The sequence below is a fragment of the Grammomys surdaster genome, unplaced genomic scaffold, assembly GCF_004785775.1.
Source record: "Grammomys surdaster isolate TR1022 unplaced genomic scaffold, NIH_TR_1.0 237, whole genome shotgun sequence".
Classification (NCBI taxonomy): domain Eukaryota; kingdom Metazoa; phylum Chordata; class Mammalia; order Rodentia; family Muridae; genus Grammomys; species Grammomys surdaster.
The window spans coordinates 333536-351110 of record NW_021604682.1 but is presented as its reverse complement, the minus strand read 5'-3'; the positions used below and the strand labels follow the sequence as shown (position 1 = coordinate 351110).

The 17575-nt window shown below is 48.0% G+C and overlaps 1 protein-coding gene across 1 annotated transcript in view; it reads right to left on the bottom strand.

Annotated features, from left to right (window-relative positions):
- Positions 1-15020, bottom strand: part of Adarb1 (adenosine deaminase RNA specific B1) — a 122565-nt gene extending 107545 nt beyond the window's left edge. The window contains exon 1 of the mRNA XM_028773946.1: positions 14960-15020. The gene's annotated coding sequence lies outside the window, so the exon portion shown is untranslated. The remainder of the gene's footprint in view (positions 1-14959) is intronic.
- Positions 15021-17575: the final 2555 nt, after the last annotated feature.

Below are 17575 nucleotides of genomic sequence, written 5' to 3'. Positions count from 1 at the left end.
GGAAGGAAGGAAGGAAGGAAGGAAGGAAGGAAGGAAGGAAGGAAGGAGACTTAAGCCAAAGATTAAGGAAGGCAGGAAGCTAATGTAGGAAATGCTCACTCCACATTGGGAAGCAATACTCACTAGCACATTGAGAACTTGGATCCTGGCTGGTGGCTGGAGAGCAGTAGTCCTGCCCCTGAGAACCAGTGCCGACCCGTATGTGGAGGGACATCTGCAACGGGCTGCACACTGCAGCTAGAGAGGCAGCGGCGATTCCCGGGGGAATTAGATGTCTTACTGAGACCCACCGGAGCCCCTCTGGGCAGCAGAGGGACACATATTGAGCAAGGAGGCCGAGGTTAGCCTCTCCCGCACACTGGCCTCCTTCAGATCAGCACTATCCCAGGGGTGCTCTCCCCACACTTTCTTTCTAAACTTTTTGCTCTGAAACTTTAGACTTACAGGAAGAATGAAAAAAACATACAAAGGGTTCATATCCTCACCATACCTCTCTCTAAAGCCTAAGCGTAGGGTTGTGAGCTGTGAGCACTGGGAGAGACAGGGTAGGAAGCTGTCAAACTGGGATATGTTAAACTCTGGGGTGGCACCAATAGCCACACCATGGACTTTACTGACATGCTCTTCTCGCTAACACTGTCTCTCCAGGCTCCCACCCAGTACTCCAGCTTGTATCTCGTATCTTGCTGTGGTTCCTCTACACCCTCAATGCAAAGCCGGTCTCACCCACCCCCTTCTCCGTAAGTGGATACTTTGTAAGAGCACAGCGCGAGCACTGACAGGAGACCCAGCCGGATCAGTCTGAGCTCCCTCTTGTTAGACAGTGAGCCTGCTTGTGCAGGGACACCAGAGGACTACAGGAGGTAGGCAGCCTCACTGCAGGCCAGGTCCTCCCTGGTGGGACACTATCTGTTGTCTTTCCCCACTCTAAAGTTACTACTTTTCCCTTTTTAATAAATAAACAACTTGGGGTAAAGATGCTCTGTTACAAGGCAAATATCCCTTTTCTCCTCAACTTTTCACTATTCTTAACACCGATCTGTGGAGCCCCTGTCCTGGGAGCATGGTGTTTGCCTACTAGGGATTCTAGGTCCTTGTTCCTTCCATACTGCCTGGCATTCTTCTATGAGGAAGAGCTGTCTGATCTCCCAGTTTTACATGCTTATCTGGTCAGCTGTTAATAGCAGTGGAGAGTGACCTGCACTTTATGCTGTGAACTAATTTACCATGATTCCCTTCCCGTGTGAATGAGGGGCTCCTTCGGGTTGGCTCCTGGGCCTTTCCTCTCTTCCTGGCACCAACAGATACCTTCTGCAAGCAACAGTACAGGGTGTGTGGTGCACTCACTGATAATTCGAGCCAGTGCTTCTGCGCCCTCCCAGGGGATCTATGTGAGATGACACATGTCTGCATTGCCCTGTAACATTAAAGACTATCCAACTCCAATATGACAGGCCACTCCAGCCCTTTCTGTCCTTATCTGAAACCTCCTGGCTTCTGTTACCCACTATGATCTGCCCATGTTCAACATCATATACACACAGTACAGCCTCACATAGCCCTTGATCCTTGAGAAACAAATCTACCAGGGTAGAACAGCATTTCATTTGGTTCTTCTAGCTTTGCCCATAAAGAATCCAGTCAATACCCTGTTTTCCCTCGGCTTGCTCTAGTTGGGTCTCTACTTGTCTTCCATATCGGGTTGCCATGTATTCTAATTACTTCATTCTGAGTACATGAATTATCTGTTCCAACAGGAGCCAGGCTGTACCAAAGGTATACTGTAGCAGTGCAGTGACCCTATCCCGTTTTCCCCATCACTTCTACATCCTGCTGGGACCACGTTCCCCCATCCCCACTTCTTGTACAAGCATCTAGCCAGCATGTGTTCCTATACGAAGGAAGCTCACCAAACACTCATACTCAGCAAGTCCTGGAAACTGCTGCAAGACGGTCCACAGAGATGGTGCTGTTCTTCAAGCCCCTCACTCACATGAGTATCTAGGTCATGCTACACCTTTTCACATATCAGAGATGTGTCTGGAGGGAGATTCCTAGAAGTGAATCAAAGGTAAGCATCCATGTGGTTGTACAGGCTGAACATGAGTCTTATTTAGTGGGTTCTGTGGTTTAACTAGTACAGTTGACTTTCTCTTCTGATGAATGAGGAAAACAGACACAGACACAGACACACACACACACACACACACACACACACACACAAATACGGCTAAGAATTTGACATGAGACTGCCATTTTAAGAAACCTAAATAGTTTCTGTTAAATATTATGGTCAAGATAACTCATTCTGGAAACAACCAAGGTCCATGGCTTAGAGAAATCCTCGGCAGAAAGCAACAGAAAACCATTCCACTGGACAGAAAGAGAGAAGGGGGTCCATACAAAGACATTGTACTATTGTCTGAAGTAGTACCATTTCCAATAGTTACAAAGCAGAAAACAGCCTAAAGCTCACCTCTGGTAAGGGATAACCAGGGTGTGTTACAGCCATACAACAAAATGGCAGACCCCTGCAGGCTTGCAGGGTGGGTGAACCTTCGAAGTATGTAAGTGAACTTACATCCTGCACAGAAGTCTACCTATGACCTGTTTCAGAAAGATGAAGGGTTGGCAAAAGGGACTCCAGAGACTCCATGCAGACGGTCTATGGCAGGAGCTGCAACGGAAATACCTGAAACAGACATGGGGAACACTCCAGGCAACAGAATGCTCCAAAACTGGACCATGGTAATATTGCCACAACCCAGACCTGTAAAAAAATCTCTTAACAAACAACTCCATGTTCTGCCTCATCTTCCCAGAGTGCTCTGAAAATTAACCTTCAGACAACTTGATCCTGTTTGCATTATGTATTGCTTCTTTCAGCAGTAAGTAAGATGGAGAAAATTCCTGGATCAATTCTTGGATGGACTGTGACAAGACACGGGGCTGACCTTATGTCTGCACAGCGCTGCTCTGTCCTGCTTTCACGAAACATGGCTAGCACAGTCCGGTGAATCTCCACCCTCAAAACTACTGCAGAGAAGAGAAGAAACCCATCCCTCTTTGCTCCAACCAGAGCCTTCAGGAATAAACAAACCTAAACCCGCAAAGAGTGTACCCTTCACACCCATCCCATGTGTATCTACAGCTCATCAACACAGGGAGAACTTCAGGCAAGCAGACTAGGAACTACATGCTAGGCACGCACAAGAGGCATACACTGGCACTGCCCTGCAGGTTACAAAGCACCAGCTTTCTCTGTGGAAACAGACTCATTTTCCTTATAGAGTTTCACTAGAGGGATGAAATTAAAGAACAGAAAGTGTTTCTGTGAAATGATCCAATATGTCACTCAGGCATCTGCATGTGGGCGATAATCATCTACTATGAGGTACCAAGAAATACAGAGGGGAAAAATCCCCGGAGCAGAAGTCAAGGTCTCTGCTCCTGGTAGCTTTATGGCATAAGTGCCAAAGGACAGCTGGTTAGCAGAATCCAGACAGAGGTTTTCCTCGGAGCCCTTCCAAAAGCCAGCAGAGATGTTATGCAAGCCAATTTTTTTCACAGGGTTTCAGCAATGGCGAAATCTAGGTTGAACTCTGTGATCCCAAGTGCAGCTCTGACAGCCTTATGACTCATTCCTCTCAGTTCCACGTCTTAGGGAGCAAAGACGCAGCTTCATCTCCCCAGACCAGCTTCTAACTGCACCAGCTACGTACCATTTACTATTACACCACTACCCTCTTGGAACTGGGAATTTAAACAACAACAAACATTTATTGCATGCGATTCTGTAAAAGTGTAGATAGCGTTTTAATCAAAATAAATTTTCATTGTATTATGAAAGGAAAAATAATCCCCTGGGGGTATCCCACAAAAGAACACTATGTTACACAGGAAAAAAAATTAATAAACCCAAATACAAAATGATAAATTCAGTTCCAGAATAACAATTTAGCTCTATTGTTATTTTGGGTGGATATTTCCCAAGAAAGAAATCAATGTGTATTCATGAACACTAAGAAACATGCACTTGATGTAAGTAATTTTCCTCCTATCTAGAACAGTGTGGGCATGAATGATCAGGTCACTGCACCTTGAACTGTGGCCCAAGTACATGGCTCTCTCGGAGCTTTTACCTTCATACAGATAGGTCTCAGGCCATGTGTACTCAGGCCTAGAACACGTATAGACTACACTAAGGCTTTTTCCCATTCTTGTGTGAGGGGTGTGTTTAGGGGAGAGGAGTGGTCATGTCAGGGGCCACTCAGATAGTGAGTGCCCTCTCTCTGAGGCAGCAGACAGAATTCTACCTGCTCTTGTGCAGCCAGGGTACATGTAGGTGACAGGCTCTGCCAACCCAGCACCCACCACAAGACTCCACCTCAGGAGAGGAAAAATCTGAGGAAGAAGGTGTTTGGTCCAGAGAAAAAGAACCAAAGCATAAGAGGCGTCAGACTGGATGGGCTCTGAGGTCAGGTTCCCAACATCCTCAAATAAATCCCTTTTCTTAAGAGAACTGATTTACCTAAAGTAGGCTAGCGCTCATGAGGTCCGTGTACTTGGGCTGCACTTTTTAGCAACAACAACAGCAACAGTCTGTATTTATGCACGCCGCCCACAAGCAAAAGCACAGGAAACCTATGTGACTTTCTGATTTGTTTTCTAGCTCAATTGGTAAATGCGTCAGCAACTTTATAAACGTTAGGATAAGGGACAATTAAATCTTCATTGATTATCCTGATGAACTCCAAACTCACAGAACTGCTAAGTTCAAGACAAAGGACAACCTAATATTCCCTTTGTGCCAAGTGAAGTGCAAAAAGGTTAACGACCAACTCTGGCTCTCCGAGGTCTGTCTCCTATTTCCACACAAAACCAGAGTCCCTTACTTCACCTCCTTCAATCCTGCTCCAACCTTGCTCAACTCCTCAGATCCCTCTTGGAACACTACACCCTTTCAACACCCAGTGACCCGATGGGACACCTGCGTGTCAGGTGCTAGCCCTGTATGAACCTTACTGGCCAGGAGGTGAGGGTTATGGTACGTGCTGTTAACTACACTCACACAGGGCTTCTACAACGAATCGTGCCCCAAACCTTTCAGAAAGCACGTTTTTCACCCCTACTTACACAGTTCTTAACAGGAATGAACCTTGGTAGCCACCACCTCAGCATCTTCATCTCACACTCAAGGAAGCTGAGGCAGATTCAGAACCAAGCTCGGATTATTCCCGCCAAGACCCTACATTCTGGAGCACTCTTGCTTGGTTCTCCACCAAGCAGCTGATAAGCTGCACTGTCTCCAATTTTGATTCCTGTAATCTTGCGCAGTTGAATCACATAGATTTTTCATCCTGTCTGGCTGCTTTTTTTCTAAAGCCTCCTGGAGCATCCAACTTTCAATGTTGTTATCACTTAAGGGAATGCATCTCAACCGCACGCCGCCCAACAGTGTAAGACGATGTTGTTGAGGCACAACTTTTTTTTTTCCAGGATGTGAGCACCCTGTTTTCAACAGATTAATTTACTATATCGTACTTTGTGATTTTATAACTATTTTGAGTGTTTTGTAAATGTTTCTGTTCTACAAAGAAAAGCAAGGAAGTCTGGAGATAACACAGACATATGGGCATAAATATACGACTGATTCAGTAAGTACGGTAGGGTTTGGGGGGCAGTGCATAAGGCAGGAAAGCATACGTCTGCAGAGGCAGACAACTTCCTCAATCCAAGCCCTACCGCTTACCACCTACGGAAAAGAGTAGGAAAAAGGCACTGCCTCAGTCAGCAAGGATTTACTGCCAGCCATTGTTCTGGGCCTCAGGATACTTAGAGCAGCAGTCCTGCCTTCCAGGGGCCTCTGTCCCTGCCAGGTAAGTTGTATGTGAATGAAGGGAGTTAGGGGTTGTAGAGGCAGGTGACAGTGATAACCAGAGTGGTGACAGAGCATGCACATAGGAATGTGCTGGCTAGAGGCTAAGGACAGACTGGGGATAGGAGACAGAAGGACTGCTGAGAGCACCTGAGATGGAACAGGTGCGGGGTTTCAAGCAGGAGAGTGACGTGATGTGCCTTGTATTAAGAGGTCAGGTTTGGCTGCTAGTCAAGAACAAACGGAAAGGACACATAGTGGAAAAAGGGAGATTGGGCAGGCAGCCACTTGGGTAAGCCCTGCGAGAAAGTTCCCAGCAATGAAAAGGGGCGGTGGCAGTCCCACGTAACTGTGTCCTCCCGAGATTAGCATGAGGATCAGACAAGACTAACCATGTGTAACACACAGGAACTCAGTAACTGTTAGCTAACATCCAGCTTTCCCAAGATGTCACCGAGCCTCTCGGCATTACTTTCATAGTTGATCTGAAAAATATCAGCCATGGCATCTCCTCCAAGGTACTGCTGTACGGTGCATGAGCCAGGTGCAACGATCTGACCTCCTTAAACAGCACCAGTTCAAAGCCTGGAAACTTTGCAATGTATAGACGGTGTGTGATAGTTCACTTCAGTTTTGTTTGTTTGAGTCAGGGTCCCTCTGTGTAGCCCTGAGCATCCTGGAAATCACTCTGCAGACCATGTTGGCCTCCAACTCACAGAAAACCACCTGCCTCTGTCTCCCGAGTGCTGGGATTAAAGATGTGCATCACCACCACCACCATCACCACCACTAGGCATGCGATGATATATTTCAAAGACTATGTAAATAGAAACAAATGCTATACACAATATACTAGTGGGTAATCTGATGCAAAGTGTCCATCAGTGAAGATTCCCAGGCTCTTCTGGCCCTCAGCATCAGCACTCAAGAGTTACAAGAGCTCCTTAACCTCTGTGTATGGGTTTTCTCTCTCTGTCGTTGTCTGTCTGTCTGTCTGTCTGTCTCATACACAAATAAATAAAAACAGAGAGGAACCATTGATAGTTAATGGCTTCTGGGGCAGGGAGAGACAAGTTTTTTTTTAAGGGTAGGGACCTAGTAGTCAACCACACTCCAGTGAATGGCCCCATAACTACCAATACATGATCAGCACAAATTGGACTCTCTGGATTATTTAAGGGGGAGGGCAAGAAGTTAGAAGAGATGGGGATAGTTAGGTGGGAGGTATCTGGGAGAAGCTAGAAGGAAGACTTGGGGGAATATGATCAAAATACGTGTGAGACAGGCGTGGTGGTTGTGCTGGTGAGTTTAATGTCAAGTTGACACAAACTGGAGTCTATCAGAGAGGAGGGAGCCTCAACTAAGAAATGCCTCCACAGGATCTGGATATAGGCAAGCCTGTCTGGCATATTCTTAATCAGTGATTGATATAAGAAGGCCCGGTCCATTATGGGTGGAGCCATCCCTAGGCTGGTAGTCCTGGGTTCTATAAGAAAGTGGGCTGAACAAATCATGGTGAGCACACCAGTAAGCAGCACCTCTTCATGGCCTCTGCGTCAGCTCCTGCCTCCAGGTTCCTGGCCTGTGTGAGTTCCTGTCCTGACTTCCTTCAACAACGAATAGTGATATGGAAGTATAAGCCAAATAAATCCTTTCCTCCACAAGTTGCTTTTGGTCATGGTGTTTTATCATAGCAATAGTAACCCTAACTAGGACATGGTGCATGCCTTTAATTCCAGCACTCAGTAGGCTGAGGCAGGTGGATCTCGGTGACTACATAGTGACACCCTGTCTCAAAAAGCAAAGAAACAAACAAAATACATGGAATTTCAAGGAAATATATGATATATAGGGGGGGAGGGAGGGAGGTGGATTGATTTTAAGGGTAGAGGACCAACCAAGAAGGCTGACCAGACAGACCCAGCTGGGCTTCCACACAGGCTATCAGAGTCACCTATGCCATGAACAGGCGTCAGCGAGATAGTGGCTACAAGACAGGGTTGGGGCTTCTGGACAGCTCAGCATGTGGAAGCTCATGGGAAACTAAACAAGAACTCACCCACATGCTACAAAGTACCACAGGGTCAAGGTCCCTATGTGCAGTACCCTTCCAGAACTCATCTGGAACTTCTTCACAGGTTAAGTGTTTGTGTGCTTCTAAATACCTTTAATAAAAAACTGTAAATGTGAATAAAGTGGTTTCTGGGAGCCACTCTGAGGAGGGGTTGTGAGAATCCTGCGTGATCACTGGTCAGTCAGAAGTTTCAGAGGTCCAGACAAAAACAGCCTGAAGAGGAGATCATCTTAAGGACAGAGCCCTTACTTAGCCTAGGGGATTTACCATCTCCAGGGAGACAGTATCCAACTGGACTGAATCAAAGGATACTGCTGGTATCTGCTGCAGAACTGATCGCTCACACAGTGAAATCTTGCCCCCCTCTGAGGATGATGTCATGAGGGGTTAGTAGGAAAAACTGAGTCTGAGTTACTGTTTTCTTTTTCTCTCCTCTTCCCGAATCCAGTCCTGTACCATCTCTGTCTTTTCCCATCTCGACAACTCTGACACTGTATTATGGGAAAGCTTTACCCCTGATTTTAAAACCTGCACTGCCTGTACCGCCTGTCCCTACATGTCTGTCCATCCAGCCCCACTTTCAAATCTCCAACTAGACAATAATACGGCTCCTTCTGCTAAGGCACGGTACGTCATCACCCTAATGGGAGCTTTGTTAAACACGATGAACATTGCTGTGTGTGTTGGCAGTCTCCATGCCGCCTTCTCTTTGGGGCTGGGGGACATTCTAAATGAACACTGGCGTTTCCTCTAGACCTTTCGGATGCCAGGTTTCCTCATCAGGGCTACATCTGATAAATTAGGATGTTAACCCTCCTTCCACTGAGACACTTAGAGACAAGGGAAGTTCTTAATAAAGAAAAATTCCATTGCATACACATCCCTCAGAAGAAGGCCACAAGGCATGTTCGCTTGTAAAAAGCAGTATCCTAAGTTCTATAGCGTCTTTCTTAATCCAGACAGCAAGTCTTCCAGGTACGTTTGAGGGAACTGAATGCAGTAGCTACCTCTCTGCTGGGACTGAACATCCTTTCTCCTTCAGCCCCTGGAACCTTTTCAAGGACTTGCTTCCTGCAATGTTCATTGCAACCAGGTTAAGAAAATACTATCATCACTATCCAAAACAAGATGCACAGGAGCCTGGCCCCCAGTTTGAGTTTCATCAGTCTACTTTCTTTAAAGAAAACTTTCTTAAGAAAGTCATCCACATTTAATGCCCCAAATGTCCCTTCTCCCCGCTGCTCAAAAACCCACTGAAGTCATTGATGGCCTGCCTTTCATCAAACCCAAGGAAATATTTTCCAGACCCCCTAAGAAGTACCTGACCATTCATGTCCTAGACTCCTGACCACTGGACCCTCCTGCTTGCCTTCTTCATCAGCGTAATCCGGCATCCCCTCCCCTGTAGACTCCTTGCCAAGAGTCCCTACCAGTACCTACTTCTGCTCTTCTCCACTGTCCAGAAATGAAACAGCAGCTAGCCTCAAAAAAAGACACCTAAATTTGCATATCTGGCCCAACCTTTTCCTGAGCCTGACCTTGAATTTTCCTTTCTATTCAAATCTCTATTCAGATGACTAATCATAAAAACAATAAGCAAAGCAAACGGTCTTAAAATTCTGCTAGTCAGGTACTATTCTAGGCCTTCTACGTTAGCTCAGAGTATCGACTCAACACCCATTTGTGATTATCTTCCTTTCTTTCTTTTTTTGGTAGTAGTTGTTTTTGAGACAGCGTCTCACGACATACTCCTCTCGGGCCCAGAACTGCCTCCTTCACTCTAGAATCAAAGGATACACAAGACACAAATTCTATTCTCCTTGATCTAATGATGAAAAACCAAAGCACAGAAAAATCACACAGCTAAGTGTTTAACGCGACCCCCAGGCAAGCATGTGGTGTGATTACTGAGCAGGGTCTCAGGATTCATTTTCCAGATCTCAAGTCCTAAACCCTACCCTAAACACACAACCTTCCCCAGGCTTCCTACTCCACCAATATGGCACTACCCCACGCTAAAAGTCAGAAGGCTCAGCTCGCAGTGTGCTGTGGTGTATTACTTCAGTATCCTTTTGCTATGAAAGCACAAAAGCACTGTGATAGTCTGAGCTCCAAGTCAGTCCTTTCAGTGAGTGTAAATGAATGCTAAGTGGTAAGAAAGGGTTGCCCTTCTCTAATTGGCACATCTTCCTCTGTCATGTATATATATATATATATATAAAATGGTGCACCTCACAGAGGAAGCATCTTACACAGTGATGAATCTACTTCTTCCCCTTGCCGGAGGCCCCGCCTTCTAATAACCAGGCTTCTAACAGGCTTCCTCCCTGGTCTCCACCGGCACTCCTGCCTGCAGTATTGGAGTAAGGGGGCTGAGTGTAGCATGCTACAGAGAGGACCTGTCTGACTGTGTGACCTTGAACAAGCACCTCACAGTCCCCTGTTTTGACAGCCCCCATCTATAACTTGGGAATAACAGTAATAGACTGCAGAGATGGTTCAGCAGGTAGAGGTGCTGGCACAGGGGACTGACAGTCTGAGAGGCTGTCCTCTGACCTCTACATTGCCTACACGCCATAGACACATAAAAATAAGACAAATTAATAAAAACCAGAACAGTAATAATGTTTACCTTTTGGGCTGTCGATAGGTTAAAGTAACCTGGGACAACCTAGCACATGACAAGCTCCTGAAAACCCCCAAGCCAGAATGATTCTTTTGAAAGATAAACCAGATCACATCCTCCTTCCCTGCCCTGTTCAAAACTCTCTAGAAGGGAAAGGGGGAGGGGGAAGAGCAGGCAGGCCAGTCCTCCTAAGACCTCCCATCATTCTAGGATTAAAATTTAAATCCCTCACCACAGCCTCTATAACACCAGCAAGAAGCAGCCCTCCCCATCTCTCCAGCCTCATTTCCTGCCTCTCTCCCTCCCTCCCTGGCCACAATGGCTCCCTGATGCTAACAACACATGTCAAGGCCTTTACCCCAGAGTCTCCTCTTCCTGGAAGGCTGCATCAGGCTGTTCAGTCTGTACCCCACACTCCTTGGTCACCTACTGGTCTGCTTCCACCTAGCCTTTCTTCCTTTGCCCTTCAGAGTACACAGACATTAGTGTCTTTCTCACCCTGCCACTGTTGCCATAACGATAACCTCAGGTAGACAGAACCTGGGACACAGGTACCACTGATGAGAAAGAAAACAGCATCAGGTTTGAAAATCGCTGACCTAGGGCTACCTTCACTCCCTTTCTGCTTCAACCTGTCATGCCTGAGACCAAAGTCACTGGCATAGATATTCCTAGAGCGCCATATATGTAAAAACACTGGGAAGAACAGCAGCAGGCAGTGTTAGCAAATTGTTTAAAAGCAAGTAACAATATCTTGATATTAATGGTCCTAATTGCAGCGGAAGGCAAGGTAAAATCTCTCTGCATCTTCTTTATCCATGCTCCAAACAAAAGACAGAAAGACAGTCACTGAGGAGTAAGGAATGTTAATGAATCTAGTGCAACGGTTCTCAACTTGTCCATCATGAAGGGGTCGAATACTGGATATTCTGTGTATCATACATCTGTATTATGATTCACAACAGAAGCAAAATTAAAGTTATGAAGTAGCAATGGGATAATCTTATAGTTGGAGGTCACCACAACATGAGGAACTGTATTCAAGGCTCGAAGCATTGGAAAGGTTGACCACCACTGATTTAGTGAATAATTTCCAAGTGAAATTACTGCTAGTCATTTGTCCATTTGTCCTACTTCATATACTAGGAACATATTAAATAAAAGATTTTAGGCAGAAACATTCCCCCACAGCAAACTGTGGACCTGGAAATTTGTATGTTAGAAAGTGACACAGAAAACCAACCCTGTCCAAGCCTTCATACTAAGCTTAGCCACTGCCCTAATGATTACATAACTTCACTGACTATAATCTCCAAAAGTTGCTTCTAGAGAACCTCCTAGCTATTTAAACAATATTCTCTGGTCCTGTGTATTTACATGGCTAATCAGAGCACTCAGGGCAATAAAATCCAGCTCTTAAATACAACTTACTGATAAAGGAATTTGGGTTAAAACTTAAGGGCAGGTCTTCCTTGTGCCCTTGTATAAATAAGATTCCTGCTGTTACACTGTTAAAGGAAACTTCAAAACACTATATTTTAAAGGCTGAGCCTGGTAGCACGGGTCCATAATTCCAGGTACTGGGGAGCCTAAGACAGAAAGACTGAAAATTTGAGGCCTTCCTGGGCTACATACAGAGTGAGTTCAAGGCCAGCCTAGGCCGCTTAGTGAGACCATTTCTCAAGGCTGAGATATACCTCATAGTAAAGAACTTGCTTCGAATGTCCTAGTCTCTTGGTTCATTCCCAAGTACCAGGAAAAAAAAAACTATATTAAAATATACCACAGCTATATGTCTGACAGACAGACATACAGACAGACACACACACACACACACCACACACACACACACACACACACACACACACACACCACACATCGCTTGCCTTCCTGGATGCATTATCTGCATACTTACGTTCTTAAACCTACAAGCAAAATTTTTACACTTTTGCAAATATAATTTTCTCTTTAAATGTTAACACTATTAAAGTGATTAAGAAGGCAAACTGTCAGTAGGTTCTTGTACTGTGCCGTAAAGTTCAGTGCTGTAACTCTAGAGGGAAGGTCTAGCATATGACCAGAGATTGTTCATTCACTGGACAAGATAGGTTTAAAGGATTTTTTTTTTAATTCCAAAAATTCTAAAGCAGTTTAAACGCTTTACAGCACATAAACTTACAAAGAAGTGAATTTGCCTATGAGCCAAGATGTGTTTTCGGGATGATGCTATTTCTTGGTAGCTAATCTTCCTGCCTTGGCTTACTAGCAATGACTGAATGAACAATCATGGAGGATACACATCAGTCTCTGTCTTCAACAATGTCCTTGCAGAAAGGTCTCCTTTGCTCCTTCCAACTGGAGCGTCATAGATGACGCAGAAGTCACTGAATGTGCCCAGTTTCTGAAACCCCTTGACATCTAACAGGCAGGGAGAATGCATTCCTTTCAAAGTCTGTGGATTCCACCTCTCCACCACTGTGGGATCACAGCACCCAGCCCAGAGTGTCTCATCCAATATTTATCAAGCTACTCTTGTGGGGCCCATGCTGTGAATCTGCCCCTTGGAGGAACCTGTACCTAGGGACCATTAATTCTCTCATTCCAAAAGGAGCTGTATCAACCAACCTTCTGCCTCCTTTTTCTTCTCTCTTTCCCTCCAGGGAACCAGTTCAAGAAAAAGGGGTAAAGTTTCATTTCCCCCCTCCCCAAGAGAAAGAAAAAATAAACAAAACAAAAACAGCTGGCTTTTACAAACAGTTTTGTCTTGAGATAAAAGCAGGTTTGGAAAATGCATCTTCCTTTCAAAGGAATAAAGAGGGTTAATACATCATTTCTATTCTCAGTAAAAACTACTGTTTGATCATCTTTACCTAACAGTAAAAAGGCAAGTTTGCTATCGGGCTTCTTTTCTTTATACTTGCAGAATGGAACGCAATAAATGGTTTTCAAAAGAAGAAAAACAGATAGCCTCATCAGAAGTCACAACCCAAACCTGCTAGCTGAAAACAATGACCTCCAACCAGACACTCCAGTGCGGATATCCCCCTCATAAATCCCGAATGGAACACATTTCTGGTCCTCCAAAGACGACTCCGGCGCCACTAACAGTCTAACGTCCACAGCCCCATCTGACATTTCCCTTGCACACAGTGATTTTCCTCCTGTCTATGTGAGCGTGTCAAAATGCACCTCCAACCCTTAATGTCCCAGATGGCTTCCACAGCAGCAGACGCGCCGGGGCACTTGGAACTTCGTCACCCGGGCGCACGGCGCTCATGTGAGCTCTGAGCCCTCGGAAGGGACACGGACCACCAAGAAGCAGCCTCCCTCACCCAGGCCACGGTGTCCACTCCGTGAGAGCGCAGTGTCTCCTTTGCAGGACACAGCAGGACACAAGGTGCTCTCCACAGGGCGCAGCCTTCCTTCCATCTGTGGGGTATAGAGTTAGGGTCTCCCTCCTCGGAGTTCAGAGTAGTCTCTGCAGGGGACGGAGTTCCCTCTCTGTGTCCTTCCTCTGGGCGCCGTCTCCCCTCTGCGGAGCACATGGTCCCTTCTGCAGGGCACAGAGTCCCCATCCCCTGGTGCGGCTTCCCCTCCTCGGAGCACAAGGTCCCTATCCCCCACTCTGGACTTAACCTCCCTTCTGCTAGGCACTGGTCCGTCCTGCAGGACACAGGCTCAACCTTCCCTCTGCCAAGCACATGGCATGTCCCTTCTGCAGGGCACAGGGTCCCCATCCCCGGACACAGCTTCAGAGTAGTGATACAGGGTGTCTCCTCTCAGGGCGCAGCCTCCCTTTTGCTGGGCACAGGTTCTCTCTCTAGGATACAGGGTCCCTATTCCCCGGGCGCAGCTCTCCCTCTGCAGGGCACAGGATCCCCCTCCCGGTGCGCAGTGTCCCCTGTGCTGGCCAAAGGTCCCTTCCCGGGGTACAGGGTCCCCTCCCCGGAGCACAAGTCCCCTCCACCCAGCACATCATTCCCCTCCCCGGGCGCAGTCTCCTCTCTGATGGGCATAGGTCCCCTCCCTGGAGTACAGGGTCCTCTCCGCGGGGACAACCTCCTGTCCGAGAGGCGCACGGTCGGCTCGCCGCGGCGCAGCGCATCCCACGCGGACGCGGCGCCTCCAGGAGCGGACGAGCCGTCCTGGGCGCAGCCTCCTCCCGCAGCGCAGCTCAGCGCATCCAAGAGGACCGCGGCCCGCCCTCCCTCCGCGCGCCGCCCGGGATGCGCCAGCGACCCCGGTAGCCCGCCGTGGGCCGGAGCCGGGCTCCATAGGGTCTGGGGTCGGTGGTCAGGTCCGCGGCCGCCGGCGCTGCGCGGCCTCAGCCACCTGCCCCGCGCTTACATAAACGCGGCCGCCCGCGTCCCCGCCGCCTTACCTCAGCTTCACGCTGCGCCCGCGGAGCTGCCGGCGTCTGGCTCCGGGCGGCTGCGGCGGCCTCGGTTGGCCCCGCGGCCCGCCCCAGGCTAGGAGCCCCTCGCCGCCGCCTCAGCCTCAGCCACCTCAGCCTCAGCCGCTGCTTCAGCCTCTGCTTCCAGCCTTCAGCGCCGGCGGCTCCGCCCCCTCGGCTCGCCCCGCCCCAGCCGCCGCAGCCGCGCGCGCGCTCGCGTGCAAGGGGTGGAGCCAGCGCCCGACGCCGACGTGCGCGCACCCGCTCGCCCACCCCCGCGCCTTCTTGCCCCCCGGGAGCCGAGATCCCGGCTCGCTCCGCGGCGGTGGGAACCGCGAAGGTTAGCGGTTAGAACCGAAACAGGTCGTGCGTCGCTAGGGAGACTCGAAGCGGAAGGGAGCCTCCGACACGCACTGAGAAGATCGACGGGGGTGGCGGGGTCCTCGAACTCGCACTGAGGAGACCCGAGCGGGCGGGAGCCTCCTCGGAGGCGACCTCAGGGGACAGGTTGGGACCAAGGATCCTAGAGATCCAGTGGGAGCTGGGAACCGGGCAGGGAAAAATCAAAGAGGAGCCACTGAAGGGCGACCGTGACCGCCGCTTGAAGACCCACTGCACCTCGTTCGTGGTCCCCTGGCATCCCGCAAGAATCATCCCTGGGCCTTCCTCCAGTTTTGAGAGCTGGCCCTGGTCACACCCACCTCTGTAGACCTTGAAAATAAGTAGAGAGAGGAGCAGGGACGTGATTTTGTAAAGCAGGGTGTCTACTGGTTTTATTTATTTATTTATTTATTTATTTATTTTTAGGTTTTTCGAGACAGGTTTTCTCTGTGTAGCCCTGGCTGTCCTGGAACTCACTCTGTAGACCAGGCTGGCCTCGAACTCAGAAATCCACCTGCCTCTGCCTCCCAAGTGCTGGGATTAAAGGCGTGCGCCACCACTGCTCGAGGTGTCTACTGTTGGTCACTAGAAATGATGGTCGGCTTTTAACCTAGACCCAGCGGTCAAGTTCAGGCTCTGCCACCTCTTAGGCATACCAGACGTGTCTTGTACTTGCTCTGCCTGTTTCCGCATTCGTTTAAAAAGAAAAAGGTCTAGTAAAAGACGAGTGCAGGTAAAGCACCAAGGATGTGGTCATCAACTTGTGTGGCCCCCTCAGCAGACACTCTTCCCCTGGGGTGCTATGCCAGAATGGGACCTGGAAAGATCCAGAATCTGAAATATAAACGAACCACAGTAGTGTTGCAGTGGGTCCACATCTGCCTCCATCACAAAAACCTGTCCCTTGGACCAGCCAGCCACTCAATGAGTTCTTCAGCCTGCCTAAAAGCTGGGCACCAGGCAGCGTCGACTGGTGTACTTGTTGAAAGTTGAAAACATCAGCCAGGCGGTGGTGGCGCACGCCTTTAATCCCAGCACTTGGGAGACAGAGACAGGCGGGTTTCTGAGTTCGAGGCCAGCCTGGTCTACAGAGTGAGTTCCAGGACAGCCAGGGCTACACAGAGAAACCCTGTCTCAAAAACCAAAAAAAAAAAAAAAAAAGAAAAGTCGAAAACATCACTTTTGGAACGTCTGCGAGGATGTCAAGCTTCACGTACAAATCTGTGCACAAGGGCAGTGTGTCAGTTTCTGGGTATCAAACTACCCCAGAACTTAATAACTTAAAGTCATGGCAAGTCTAATGAACAGCAGCTTCTACTGTGTTCAGCTGCTTTTGGTTCATCTCTGCTTTATGGGTGACCTCACTCCCGTAGGTCATGTGACACCCACCCTTAGTAAGCTGGCTCACGTGGCTTCTCATAATAGCTGTGGTTTGGTCACGAGAGAGCAAGTTCCAGCCTACAGGGCCTTTCCAATCCCTGTGCACATCACCTATGTTCTTGTGACTCGTTGACTGAAGTGAAGATGCTGATCTGACACAAGGAAATATGAGAGACAGAGATCTGGACAAAGGAAGTTTGTTCATCAGAGACCATTGCTTTGATAGACGGTTGGTGCATTGTGGATTGTTACAGCAAAAACAGAACTATGTGCAGTCTCATCCGGGGCTAACTGGAATGGCTTTGTTTGTCTGCTGTGTACTCTGCCAAAACAAAAACAAAACACAAAACAAAAACTAGCTTAGAGTGAGGATAACAGGGCGCATAAATGTAGGCTAGAAAATGACAGTTTGACAGCCTCTCAGGTGTCTGGTGGTGTCATATGCATGGGTGGGTCATTTGGTTAGGAAGACATCTTCATAGTCTGGTAGTAGAACGGGCCAGGATGCCAGACAATAGCATAACTAGGAGACAGTCACTGAAAGGAGCAGGTATGTTGGACTTGAACTTAACAAACCCACTATGACACATAGCTGTGAGACTGGACAGATCGTTCATCTATAGGAGAGATGTTGATCCACCTGATACCTGGTCCACCACTGATGACCAGAAAGACTTGATGGTGGAGTCTTAGGAAACACAACACATACAAATGTGAATTAGGAGGATATATATATTCAGGAGTTGCCCCACAAACCACATGAACACCGATTTCAATCAGAATGGTTTATCGAACAAACACCCAAAGACTGATCGACCAGGGCAACAGCTCAGGCTTGAGAGC